This window comes from Dendrobates tinctorius, unplaced genomic scaffold (genome assembly GCF_039654945.1).
Source record: "Dendrobates tinctorius isolate UK_male_01 unplaced genomic scaffold, ASM3965494v1 ptg000349l, whole genome shotgun sequence".
NCBI lineage: Eukaryota > Metazoa > Chordata > Amphibia > Anura > Dendrobatidae > Dendrobates > Dendrobates tinctorius.
Window position 1 is genome coordinate 259,132 of NW_027362015.1, and position 13,406 is coordinate 272,537.

General features: G+C 53.1%; 1 protein-coding gene across 2 annotated transcripts in view; it reads right to left on the reverse strand.

Moving 5' to 3' along the window:
* The window catches only part of LOC141075035 (alanine aminotransferase 2), a 201,877-nt gene that overhangs the window by 91,375 nt on the left and 97,096 nt on the right, over positions 1-13,406 (reverse strand). The window lies entirely within an intron of this gene.

Sequence of the window (13,406 nt, forward strand, 5' to 3'; positions counted from 1 at the left end):
CTATATACTGCATGAGCCCCACACAGCCTCCCCATATACTGCATGAGCCCCACACAGACTCCCTATATACTGCATGAGCCCCACACAGCCTCCCCATATACTGCATGAGCCCCACACAGCCTCACTATATACTGCATGAGCCCCACACAGCCTCCCCATATACTGCATGAGCCCCACACAGCCTCACTATATACTGCATGAGCCCCACACAGCCTCACTATATATTGCATGAGCCCCACACAGCCTCACTATATACTGCATGAGCCCTACACAGCCTCCCTATATACTGCATGAGCCCTACACAGCCTCCCTATATACAGCATGAGCCCCACACAGCCTCCCCATATACTGCATGAGCCCCACACAGCCTCACTATATACTGCATGAGCCCCACACAGCCTCACTATATACTGCATGAGCCCCACACAGCCTCCCCATATACTGCATGAGCCCCACACAGCCTCCCCATATACTGCATGAGCTCCACACAGCCTCACTATATACTGCATGAGCCCCACACAGCCTCCCCATATACTGCATGAGCCCCACACAGCCTCACTATATACTGCATGAGCCCCACACAGCCTCACTATATACTGCATGAGCCCCACACAGCCTCACTATATACTGCATGAGCCCCACACAGCCTCCCTATATACAGCATGAGCCCCACACAGCCTCCCCATATACTGCATGAGCCCCACACAGACTCCCTATATACTGCATGAGCCCCACACAGCCTCACTATATACTGCATGAGCCCCACAAAGCCTCCCCATATACTGCATGAGGCCCACACAGCCTCACTATATACTGCATGAGCCCCACACAGCCTCACTATATACTGCATGAGCCCTACACAGCCTCCCCATATACTGCATGAGCCCCACACAGCCTCCCCATATGCTGCATGAGCCCCACACAGCCTCCCCATATACTGCATGAGCCCCACACAGCCTCCCTATATACTGCATGAGCCCCACACAGCCTCCCCATATACTGCATGAGCCCCACACAGCCTCCCCATATACTGCATGAGCCCCACACAGCCTCACTATATACTGCATGAGCCCCACACAGCCTCCCCATATACAGCATGAGCTCCACACAGACTCCCTATATACTGCATGAGCCCCACACAGCCTCACTATATACTGCATGAGCCCCACACAGCCTCCCCATATACTGCATGAGCCCCACACAGCCTCCCCATATACTGCATGAGCCCCACACAGCCTCCCTATATACTGCATCAGCCCCACACAGCCTCCCTATATACAGCATGAGCTCCACACAGCCTCACTATATACTGCATGAACCCCACACAGCCTCCCTATATACTGCATGAGCCCCACACAGCCTCCCTATATACTGCATGAGCCCCACACAGCCTCCCCATATACTGCATGAGCCCCACACACTCCCTATAAACTGCATGAGCCCCACACAGCCTCACTATATACTGCATGAGCCCCACACAGCCTCACTATATACTGCATGAGCCCCACACAGCCTCCCTATATACTGCATGAGCCCCACACAGCCTCCCCATATACTGCATGAGCCCCACACAGACTCCCTATATACTGCATGAGCCCCACACAGCCTCCCCATATACTGCATGAGCCCCACACAGCCTCACTATATACTGCATGAGCCCCACACAGCCTCCCCATATACTGCATGAGCCCCACACAGCCTCACTATATACTGCATGAGCCCCACACAGCCTCCCCATATACTGCATGAGCCCCACACAGCCTCACTATATACTGCATGAGCCCCACACAGTCTCACTATATATTGCATGAGCCCCACACAGCCTCACTATATACTGCATGAGCCCTACACAGCCTCCCTATATACTGCATGAGCCCTACACAGCCTCCCTATATACAGCATGAGCCCCACACAGCCTCCCCATATACTGCATGAGCCCCACACAGCCTCACTATATACTGCATGAGCCCCACACAGCCTCACTATATACTGCATGAGCCCCACACAGCCTCCCCATATACTGCATGAGCCCCACACAGCCTCCCCATATACTGCATGAGCTCCACACAGCCTCACTATATACTGCATGAGTCCCACACAGCCTCCCCATATACTGCATGAGCCCCACACAGCCTCACTATATACTGCATGAGCCCCACACAGCCTCACTATATACTGCATGAGCCCCACACAGCCTCACTATATACTGCATGAGCCCCACACAGCCTCCCCATATACTGCATGAGCCCCACACAGCCTCCCCATATACTGCATGAGCCCCACACAGACTCCCTATATACTGCATGAGCCCCACACAGCCTCACTATATACTGCATGAGCCCCACACAGCCTCCCCATATACTGCATGAGCCCCACACAGCCTCACTATATACTGCATGAGCCCCACACAGCCTCACTATATACTGCATGAACCCCACACAGACTCCCTATATACTGCATAAGCCCCACACAATCTCCCTATATACAGCATGAGCCCCACACAGCCTCCCCATATACTGCATGATCCCCACACAGCCTCCCCATATACTGCATGATCCCCACACAGCCTCCCCATATACTGCATGATCCCCACACAGCCTCACTATATACTGCATGATCCCCACACAGCCTCCCCATATACTGCATGATCCCCACACAGCCTCACTATATACTGCATGAGCCCCACACAGCCTCACTATATACTGCATGAGCCCCACACAGCCTCCCTATATACTGCATGAGCCCCACACAGCCTCCCCATATACTGCATGAGCCCCACACAGCCTCACTATATACTGCATGAGCCCCACACAGCCTCACTATATACTGCATGAGCCCCACACAGCCTCACTATATACTGCATGAGCCCCACACAGCCTCCCCATATACTGCATGAGCCCCACACAGCCTCACTATATACTGCATGAGTCCCACACAGCCTCACTATATACTGCATGAGCCCCACACAGCCTCCCTATATACTGCATGAGCCCCACACAGCCTCCCCATATACTGCATGAGCCCCACACATCCTCCCCATATACTGCATGAGCCCCACACAGCCTCACTATATACTGCATGAGCCCCACACAGCCTCACTATATTGCATGAGCCCCACACAGCCTCCCCATATACAGCATGAGCTCCACACAGACTCCCTATATACTGCATGAGCCCCACACAGCCTCACTATATACTGCATGAGCCCTACACAGCCTCCCCATATACTGCATGAGCCCCACACAGCCTCCCCATATACTGCATGAGCTCCACACAGCCTCCCCATATACTGCATGAGCCCCACACAGCCTCCCTGTATACTGCATGAGCCCCACACAGCCTCACTGTATACTGCATGAGCCCCACACAGCCTCCCTATATACTGCATGAGCCCCACACAGCCTCCCCATATACTGCATGAGCCCCTCACAGACTCACTATATACTGCATGAGCCCCACACAGCCTCACTATATACTGCATGAGCCCCACACAGCCTCACTATATACTGCATGAGCCCCACACAGCCTCCCTATGTACTGCATGAGCCCCACACAGCCTCCCCATGTACTGCATGAGCCCCACACAGACTCCCTATATACTGCATGAGCCCCACACAGCCTCACTATATACTGCATGAGCCCCACACAGCCTCCCTATATACTGCATGAGCCCCACACAGCCTCCCCATATACTGCATGAGCCCCACACAGACTCCCTATATACTGCATGAGCCCCACACAGCCTCCCCATATACTGCATGAGCCCCACACAGCCTCACTATATACTGCATGAGCCCCACACAGCCTCCCCATATACTGCATGAGCCCCACACAGCCTCACTATATACTGCATGAGCCCCACACAGCCTCACTATATATTGCATGAGCCCCACACAGCCTCACTATATACTGCATGAGCCCTACACAGCCTCCCTATATACTGCATGAGCCCTACACAGCCTCCCTATATACAGCATGAGCCCCACACAGCCTCCCCATATACTGCATGAGCCCCACACAGCCTCACTATATACTGCATGAGCCCCACACAGCCTCACTATATACTGCATGAGCCCCACACAGCCTCCCCATATACTGCATGAGCCCCACACAGCCTCCCCATATACTGCATGAGCTCAACACAGCCTCACTATATACTGCATGAGCCCCACACAGTCTCCCCATATACTGCATGAGCCCCACACAGCCTCACTATATACTGCATGACCCCCACACAGCCTCACTATATACTGCATGAGCCCCACACAGCCTCACTATATACTGCATGAGCCCCACACAGCCTCCCTATATACTGCATGAGCCCCACACAGCCTCCCCATATACTGCATGAGCCCCACACAGACTCCCTATATACTGCATGAGCCCCACACAGCCTCACTATATACTGCATGAGCCCCACACAGCCTCCCCATATACTGCATGAGCCCCACACAGCCTCACTATATACTGCATGAGCCCCACACAGCCTCACTATATACTGCATGAACCCCACACAGACTCCCTATATACTGCATAAGCCCCACACAATCTCCCTATATACAGCATGAGCCCCACACAGCCTCCCCATATACTGCATGATCCCCACACAGCCTCCCCATATACTGCATGATCCCCACACAGCCTCCCCATATACTGCATGATCCCCACACAGCCTTACTATATACTGCATGAGCCCCACACAGCCTCACTATATACTGCATGAGCCCCACACAGCCTCCCTATATACTGCATGAGCCCCACACAGCCTCCCCATATACTGCATGAGCCCCACACAGCCTCACTATATACTGCATGAGCCCCACACAGCCTCACTATATACTGCATGAGCCCCACACAGCCTCACTATATACTGCATGAGCCCCACACAGCCTCCCCATATACTGCATGAGCCCCACACAGCCTCACTATATACTGCATGAGCCCCACACAGCCTCACTATATACTGCATGAGCCCCACACAGCCTCCCTATATACTGCATGAGCCCCACACAGCCTCCCTATATACTGCATGAGCCCCACACAGCCTCCCCATATACTGCATGAGCCCCACACAGCCTCACTATATACTGCATGAGCCCCACACAGCCTCACTATATTGCATGAGCCCCACACAGCCTCCCCATATACAGCATGAGCTCCACACAGACTCCCTATATACTGCATGAGCCCCACACAGCCTCACTATATACTGCATGAGCCCTACACAGCCTCCCCATATACTGCATGAGCCCCACACAGCCTCCCCATATACTGCATGAGCCCCACACAGCCTCCCTGTATACTTTATGAGCCCCACACAGCCTCACTGTATACTGCATGAGCCCCACACAGCCTCCCTATATACTGCATGAGCCCCACACAGCCTCCCCATATACTGCATGAGCCCCACACAGACTCCCTATATACTGCATGAGCCCCACACAGCCTCACTATATACTGCATGAGCCCCACACAGCCTCACTATATACTGCATGAGCCCCACACAGCCTCCCTATGTACTGCATGAGCCCCACACAGCCTCCCCATGTACTGCATGAGCCCCACACAGACTCCCTATATACTGCATGAGCCCCACACAGCCTCACTATATACTGCATGAGCCCCACACAGCCTCCCTATATACTGCATGAGCCCCACACAGCCTCCCCATATACTGCATGAGCCCCACACAGACTCCCTATATACTGCATGAGCCCCACATAGCCTCACTATATACAGCATGAGCCCCACACAGCCTCCCCATATACTGCATGAGCCCCACACAGCCTCACTATATACTGCATGAGCCCCACACAGCCTCCCCATATACTGCAAGAGCCCCACACAGCCTCCCCATATACTGCATGATCCCCACACAGCCTCACTATATACTGCATGAGCCCCACACAGACTCCCTATATACAGCATGAGCCCTACACAGCCTCCCCATATACTGCATGAGCCCCACACAGCCTCCCCATATACTGCATGAGCCCCACACAGCCTCCCCATATACTGCATGAGCCCCACACAGCCTCCCTATATACTGCATGAGCCCCACACAGCCTCCCTATATACTGCATGAGCCCCACACAGCCTCACTATATACTGCATGAGCCCCACACAGACTCCCTATATACAGCATGAGCCCTACACAGCCTCCCCATATACTGCATGAGCCCCACACAGCCTCCCCATATACTGCATGAGCCCCACACAGCCTCCCCATATACTGCATGAGCCCCACACAGCCTCCCTATATACAGCATTAGCCCTACACAGCCTCCCCATATACTGCATGAGCCCCACACAGCCTCCCCATATACTGCATGAGCCCCACACAGCCTCCCCATATACTGCATGAGCCCCACACAGCCTCCCTATATACTGCATGATCCCCACACAGCCTCCCTATATACTGCATGAGCCCCACACAGCCTCACTATATACTGCATGAGCCCTACACAGCCTCCCTATATACAGCATGAGCCCCACACAGCCTCCCCATATACTGCATGAGCCCCACACAGCCTCCCCATATACAGCATGAGCCCCACACAGCCTCCCCATATACAGCATGAGCCCCACAGCCTCCCCATATACTGCATGATCCCCACACAGCCTCCCTATATACTGCATGATCCTCACACAGCCTCACTATATACTGAATGAGCCCCACACAGCCTCACTATATACTGCATGAGCCCCACACAGACTCCCTATATACATTGCATGAGCCCCACACAGACTCCCTATATACAGCATGAGCCCTACACAGCCTCCCTATATACACGGCATGAGCCCTACACAGCCTCCCTATATACAGCATGAGCCCCACACAGCCTCCCCATATACAGCATGAGCCCCACACAGCCTCCCCATATACTGCATGATCCCCACACAGCCTCCCTATATACTGCATGATCCTCACACAGCCTCACTATATACTGCATGAGCCCCACACAGCCTCACTATATACTGCATGAGCCCCACACAGACTCCCTATATACATTGCATGAGCCCCACACAGCCTCACTATATACTGCATGAGCCCCACACAGCCTCCCCATATACTGCATGAGCCCCACACAGCCTCACTATATACTGCATGAGCCCCACACAGCCTCCCCATATACTGCATGAGCCCAACACAGCCTCCCCATATACTGCATGATCCCCACACAGCCTCACTATATACTGCATGAGCCCCACACAGACTCCCTATATACAGCATGAGCCCTACACAGCCTCCCCATATACTGCATGAGCCCCACACAGCCTCCCCATATACTGCATGAGCCCCACACAGCCTCCCCATATACTGCATGAGCCCCACACAGCCTCCCTATATACTGCATGAGCCCCACACAGCCTCCCTATATACTGCATGAGCCCCACACAGCCTCACTATATACTGCATGAGCCCCACACAGACTCCCTATATACAGCATGAGCCCTACACAGCCTCCCCATATACTGCATGAGCCCCACACAGCCTCCCCATATACTGCATGAGCCCCACACAGCCTCCCTATATACAGCATGAGCCCTACACAGCCTCCCCATATACTGCATGAGCCCCACACAGCCTCCCCATATACTGCATGAACCCCACACAGCCTCCCCATATACTGCATGAGCCCCACACAGCCTCCCTATATACTGCATGATCCCCACACAGCCTCCCTATATATTGCATGAGCCCCACACAGCCTCACTATATACTGCATGAGCCCCACACAGCCTCCCCATATACAGCATGAGCCCCACACAGCCTCCCCATATACAGCATGAGCCCCACACAGCCTCCCCATATACTGCATGATCCCCACACAGCCTCCCTATATACTGCATGATCCTCACACAGCCTCACTATATACTGAATGAGCCCCACACAGCCTCACTATATACTGCATGAGCCCCACACAGACTCCCTATATACATTGCATGAGCCCCACACAGACTCCCTATATACAGCATGAGCCCTACACAGCCTCCCTATATACACGGCATGAGCCCTACACAGCCTCCCTATATACAGCATGAGCCCCACACAGCCTCCCCATATACAGCATGAGCCCCACACAGCCTCCCCATATACTGCATGATCCCCACACAGCCTCCCTATATACTGCATGATCCTCACACAGCCTCACTATATACTGCATGAGCCCCACACAGCCTCACTATATACTGCATGAGCCCCACACAGACTCCCTATATACATTGCATGAGCCCCACACAGACTCCCTATATACAGCATGAGCCCTACACAGCCTCCCTATATACACGGCATGAGCCCCACACAGCCTCCCCATATACTGCATGAGCCTCACACAGCCTCCCCATATACAGCATGAACTCCACACAGCCTCCCTATATACACGGCATGAGCCCTACACAGCCTCCCTATATACTGCATGAGCCCCACACAGCCTCCCCATATACAGCATGAACCCCACACAGCCTCCCTATATACACGGCATGAGCCCTACACAGCCTCCCTATATACTGCATGAGCCCCACACAGCCTCCCCATATACAGCATGAACCCCACACAGCCTCCCCATATATTGCATGATCCCCACACAGCCTCCCCATATACAGCATGAACCCCACACAGCCTCCCCATATACTGCATGATCCCCACACAGCCTCCCTATATACTGCATGATCCCCACACAGCCTCACTATATACTGCATGAGCCCCACACAGACTACCTATTTACTGCATGAGACCCACACAGCCTCCCTATATACTGCATGAGACCCACACAGCCTCACTATATACTGCATGATCCCCACACAGCCTCACTATATACTGCATGAGCCCCACACAGACTACCTATTTACTGCATGATCCCCACACAGCCTCCCTATATACTGCATGAGACCCACACAGCCTCACTATATACTGCATGAGCCCCACACAGACTCCCTATAATCTGCATGAGCCCTATACAGCCTCCCTATATACAGCATGAGCCCCACACAGCCTCCCCATATACTGCATGAGATCCACACAGCCTCCCCATATACCTCATGAGCCCCACACAGCCTCCCCATATACTGCATGATCCCCACACAGCCTCCCCATATACAGCATGAGCCCCACACAGCCTCCCCATATACTGCATGAGCCCCATACAGCCTCCCTATATACTGCATGAGACCCACACAGCCTCCCTATATACTGCATGAGCCCCACACAGACTCCCCATATACTGCAGGAGCCCCACACAGCCTCACTATATACTGCATGAGACCCACACAGCCTCCCTATATACTGCATGAGCCCCACACAGCCTCCCCATATACTGCATGAGCCCCACACAGCCTCCCTATATACTGCATGATCCCCACACAGTCTCCCCATATACCTCATGAGCCCCACACAGCCTCCCCATATACTGCATGATCCCCACACAGCCTCCCCATATACAGCATGAGCCCCACACAGACTCCCCATATACTGCATGAGCCCCACACAGCCTCCCCATATACAGCATGAGCCCCACACAGCCTCCCCATATACAGCATGAGCCCCACACAGCCTCCCCATATACTGCATGATCCCCACACAGCCTCCCTATATACTGCATGATCCTCACACAGCCTCACTATATACTGAATGAGCCCCACACAGCCTCACTATTGTGATGTACAATGCCCGAAGATATGTTTTCTGTTGCAATGTGCTAACAAATCCTCCATCCTAGGACATTGTAAACTGTCAGTAATAGGAATTCCTTCCCCCCAGGTTTTAGCAACCCTGCCACTTCCTCTGGAAGAGCAGGAATGTTAATTAGCTAGACCATCTTCCTCACACCATTTGGCTTCTCTCAGCTGAAAGAGAAAAAAAGTGCGGGAACTAAACTCTTTGTTTGAAACCAGGAGTTTGAATAAAACAATAAGGGATTGTCCCGCGAAAACCATACCCAGCAGAAATATAAAAATCATATTTCTGCGATCCGAGCAGACCCAGCTTCGCTGTGGTGCCTGTTGCAAAACTCTCGGATGTCCAGAACCTGAGATATGATTTGCGCCCAAATGGACGGTCATATCGCATAGATGTTTGATGTTTTCTTGATGGGCTCATTACGCTGGGAAACATGATACCACTGATGAGTCCATACCAGCTTCTCCCATAAAGTTATAGCTAATCTAAGTTTTGTAGCCAAAACATAACTTGGATAAGAGAGGTGGGATCAACCCAGAATGCACCTCTCCGTGATGTCACATAGGAAAGTCTATAAGGCATTTCCTGGGCAAACCAGCTCAGAACAGCTGCAGAGTCCGTGCTGACAAGAACTCCAGATGAATGGAGACGTGTGGCTCCTCCCCCCTTAAAGCCGCATGGTCTGCCTAAGGAACAATATGGAACTGTGAGTGTAATCTCTTTGTTTTCTCCACTTTTATTTTATACCTGTACTGTACATATTTTATGTCTCAATTTTATAGCAACTTTTATCTGTAATCACTGTCCTCTTTCGGAAAATAAATGAAATTATTTAGATCTGTCTCTATGCTCTAAGAATCGAACTATACGCCTTTGATAGATAATCGCTACTAATTCAAAGGGTTTGCCACGGACCCTCTTAATTTAACACTGTGAATTAAGTAACCGTGACTGGTGGCAGCGCGTTGTGCACGGCTATTACGGCTTGCTGGCAGTACAGAAGGGTCTTATATTGCTGAATAAGGGTCTGCAGCCACAGCATTGATAATTCCCTTACTGCAGAAGCCTAATTGCCGGTTCACAACAGGCAGCCCGTCCGGCGACTAATTATCCTAGGTGCAGTTCCCTGACTGACCTGAGGGTAAGGGGGGCGCCGGAGAGCTGCGAGTTCCAAAGTGGAACTGAGAAAGTGGGATATACACAAATCCCCGCAGAACTTGGAAGATTGATAGCAGTGGTGGGGCATCCAAATTAAACTCCCCCTGCGGCAAATTGTAGAGCGAGATTAGCTTGCTGGATATTTTTGGTCACATGGTGCCAGTGTTGGGATAACTAAGATAAGCCCCACTGCGCCTGTGATAGCCGTGTGCCGGCATTGTGTCACGCCCCTCCGTCCGCTGATACACCCGTGTCAGTGGTGGGACTGTGACATAGTGGTGACACAGGGTCCGCTGTCCGTCGCGTTTTGGTGGCAGCGGGACTCCCGTTAGTCGTCGCCCGTAAGTGGACGAACGGCCGTGGGCTGTTCGTCACATATTGGTGGCAGAGCGGTGGGATAATCCTAGAGCATTAGTGATTTGGTTTGAGCAATCATTCCTCTCACTAAAGACCTGCACGGTTCCTGCGGGAATCCTGCATCATAGGTTTTGGAGAACAGACTCAGTGGTTACTAGTCCTGAGACATTAGTGTGTACTTGCAAGTATCCCCCTCCCGTTTCTTCGTTTTTCTTTTTCTATCTTTTATTTGGCAACCATGGCGGCGATGACAGTGGAGTGGTATCAGAAGCAGAAAAAGGACACCCTTGCTGGGTTATGCACGTACCGAGGCATAGACGCCGCAGGAGGAACCAAAGATCAAATGATCGCGGCTCTAGTGCAGCTGGACAACGACCAGAATCCAGCGAGCGCAGAAGTTGGCCCAAGTTGCCATGGGGCTGCAGCAGAGGCTCCACTCCTGAGCGCTGGCCCCACATTCAACCAGAACGGGGTGGACCCCTATCTGCAAATGGCCTTGGACGAACTCCCCGCCGAAGACAGGGATGGGCGGGTGAGGCTGATCCAGCAATATCGGCAGGAGGCCCAAGCCGAACGTGAGCGCCAAGCTGAGGCTGAGAGAGCCGAGCGCCAGGCGCAGAGGGCCCATGAACTGGAGGTACTCCAGCGGGGTGGGAATGCCCCCACAGCCCGAAGCAGTGAGCCCAGCAGCGTCCAGACTCCTAAACCCCGGCCAGAGCATTTTCCCGTGATGGAAAAGGATGGGGACTTGGACACATTTCTGCGAGCCTTTGAGAAAGCCTGCAGACAGTACCAGCTGCCTAGAGACCAATGGGCAAGGTACTTGACCCCAGGGCTAAAAGGCAAAGCCCTGGAGGCATTTGCTTCTCTTCCGCCAGAAGCCGATGACGACTATGACGCCATAAAGCAGGCGCTGATCGCCAAATACCGGCTGACACCTGAGGTATACCGAAAGAAGTTCCGACACCTCCAACGTGGCCCACATGATAGCTACAGTGATGTGGTGCAAGGACTCAGGACCCACTTTGACCAGTGGATCCATGGACTGTCCGTTGAAACCTTTGAGCAGCTACGGGACCTGATGATCAAAGACCAGTTCCTGCATCTCTGCCCAGCTGAGGTCCGACAGTTCATCCTGGACCGCGAACCAACGAACGCGGACAAAGCGGCGCAGATCGCCGACAACCACGAGGCCAACCGGAAGCCCGAGACGCGGAGGCCAGTCGCCACCAGCTGGAAAGGGGGTAAGCCAGCAACCAACCCCAATGCCCCAGCTAGCCGTCCCTCCGGAGGCCCAGTCCCTGTTGCCAACAGCAGGCCGGCTACTGACAGTCGCCTGTGTCACCACTGCCAGCGGCCTGGTCACTTCTTTTACACCTGTCCGAATAGGCCGAAGAACCCCCCAGCCAAGGCCCCCGGGCCCAACGCCTCTGTTCTTTTGGTGGGAGGTGTGGTTGGGAGGGCTGACGACAACGTTCAACCTGTTCAGGTGGGGGCCCGTCTTGCTACAGGCCTCAAGGACACCGGGGCTGAACGAACCCTCATCCGTCCTGGACTGGCGGCCCCTGAAGAGTTTGTTGAGGGGAAAACCCTGACTGTCACCGGGATTGGAGGCACCCGTTGTCCCTTGCCAGTGGCACGAGTTTTTCTTGACTGGGGTGCCGGGAGCGGGTTGAGGGAGGTGGGAGTGTCTGAAAACCTGCCCACTGATGTTTTATTGGGGACTGACTTGGGGAGGATGGTTGCATACTATGTCCCTGACACCCTTCCCCAAACTGATAATAAGGGTAACGTTAACCCTGATGATGTTGATGATGGGAAACTGAATGTGTTACCTGCTAATGCCTTGATGAGTAATGATGCAACTAACAACCATTCTTTCCCAAGGTATGATGCTGATGCTGATGTGAATGTACCAAAGCAAACTGATAACCATTCTTTTCCTAGGAATGATGATGTTGATGTATCTGTGCCGACTGAACCCGTTAACCCTTTCTTTGAAACGGTAGATGTGTCCACAGGTACCGAGGTGCTCAGCCCCGTCACTCTGCGGAGTGAGACGGCTGAGGAACCCCTGGCAGGAGCAAGCAACGGTGCTCAAGAGGATGGGGAGGTGCATGGGGACCATGAGGAAGGTAATGCCATGCAGCTGACCAGTGCCACCGAGGAAGGTAACTGGCCCATAAGTAGCACTGCTCCTAAAGTGTTGGGG